Source organism: Mandrillus leucophaeus, unplaced genomic scaffold, assembly GCF_000951045.1.
Source record: "Mandrillus leucophaeus isolate KB7577 unplaced genomic scaffold, Mleu.le_1.0 Scaffold837, whole genome shotgun sequence".
In the NCBI taxonomy this organism is placed as follows: domain Eukaryota; kingdom Metazoa; phylum Chordata; class Mammalia; order Primates; family Cercopithecidae; genus Mandrillus; species Mandrillus leucophaeus.
This window is the reverse complement of record NW_012109108.1, coordinates 490,959-493,244: the sequence shown is the minus strand read 5'-3', so window position 1 is coordinate 493,244 and position 2,286 is coordinate 490,959.

Sequence of the window (2,286 nt, the reverse complement as noted above, 5' to 3'; positions counted from 1 at the left end):
ATTAACCAATGTAAATAAATATTAGAAGCTCAAAGAGCCCTTCTATCCTGTGAATTTATTATTGATAACCTAACAGCACTAGTATCATGTTATATCAAAGAATAAATGAGGCATACTAATGATTGTCAGTGCACACGTCTTACATCAGAGTAATGTGAAGTAATTTAGCTTGATTCTTAGGTCATATACTAGGTTCAGTGTTGTTTGTCGGGAGTGACAAAATCCTTTTGTCTAAGTGTTTAATTTCCTCTCTCGTGGACTAGATTAACACAACTCCCTGTACTAAGGCTGTCGTAGAAAGAAAGTGGGCTCATGTTTATCTAATGACTATACCGTAAATCAGGCATTCAATAAAAAATTACAAGACACACAGAAAAGTATAAACAAGGTCTGAAGATTTTAAAAAAAACAATAATCAGAATAAGAGTCAGTTGTTACACAGTTGTTGAAACTCTTGAGCAGGGGATTTAAAATAACTTTGATTATTATACTAAATATTCTGATGATAAAGATAGACAAGATTCAAGATCACATAGATAAATTCAGCACAGAGAAGGAAACTGCAACAAAGAATAACTAGAAATGCTATAAAAAATTTACTGACAGAGAAAAAGAATTCATTTGACTGGCAAATCGATAGACTTGACACAACCTAGGAAAGGATTCGAGACCCTGAGGATATGTCGTAGATCTAACATTTGTAATCCTAGGAGAAAAAAGAGCAAAGCAGAAAATGTTTAAAGAAATAGTGGTCAAAAACTTTCCAAAAATATAGACAGAAACCAAAAGCATAGATAGAAGACACTCTGAGAACACTAGGAATAAATTATACACACACACACACACACACACACACACACACACACACAGCATATTCTATTGAAACTACTGGGAACTAAAGACAAACAAAAAATCTTGAAGACAGCAACAGAAAAAAAAGACTGATTATCTACAGAAAAATAAGGATAAGAATTACAGTAAATTTTTTATCAGAAATCGTGCAAGAAAGAGGAAAATAATAAAATCTTAAACGTAATGAAATACTACTGTCAACACATAATTCTAGGTCCAGGAAATATATTCCTCAAAAGTGAAGGAGAAACATTTTCTCAGACAAAAATGGAGGGAGGAGTAAACCAGTAAGAAAAAAAAAATGATTTGAACAACACTATCAACCAATTTGATCTAACTGACTTTCATAGATCACTCTACTGAACTACAATAGAATACCCATTCTTCTCAAAATCACACGGAACACATGCCAAGATAGACCATATTTAGGCCTATAAAACACACCTGAACACATTTTAAAACATAGAAATAATAAGTGTTTTGTCAGTCCAATGTAATTAAGCTAGACATCAATAACAGAAATATATCTAAAAGATTACAAAATATGAGGAAATTAAGCATCATACTTTTAGATGACCTATAAGTCAAAGAGGATGTCTCAAGGAAATTAGAAAATATTATTTTTGCTGTTACAACATCCAGTCAAGATGATGTTTCCTGAAGTGTCCTAGCTCTCTCCTTTACTCCTACCCTCATTGGTGAGGCTATGCCATATATTTATATATACTGTTGGATTCATTTGTCACAGGCTGTATTCCATCTTAGGTTTCTGCAACATCTTGGTTTACTTCTATTTTTAATTTGCAATTAGCAGTATTCACTCTTAAAGCTTAAGCCTTCTACGTGTTTTGGCAAATGTATGTAGTCATATATTCACCACTACTTTATCATATGTAAGGGTTCCATCATGCTAACATTTTCCATGTATTGACCCTCTGTAGTAAAAAACAAACAAACAAACAAACGAAAAACTAACAACGTCTTTCCTTTCCATCAACTCTAGCAACCACTTAGTAGGTTTTCATTCCCATATTTTGCCTTTTTTTCTATTTTCCCCTTATATTCATTCCTTTCTTTGTTTTTTTCTTTTTTTCCCTTCCCTCTCTTCCTTATTTTTTTCTTGTTTTCTTCTTTTAGTCATTTAAACGATAGTTAGTGAGTACTGTTACAGACAAGGAAATACATGAGAAATGCAACCCAGCAGATAAAAAGTATTAGGTTGGTGCAAAAGTAATTGCAGTTTTTGCCATTAAAAGTAATCATATAGTGACATCATTAATATAAAGCATTTGTAATGTAAAGCTCCAAAGGCACTATGGTTTTGTAAATGAAGAAGTTGAAAACCTGTGTTTAAACTTAATTGATCCCTTATTTGAGAATGAAATACTAAAAAATAAGTATTGTTAAACTCATTATTTTGTGATTAACAGGATA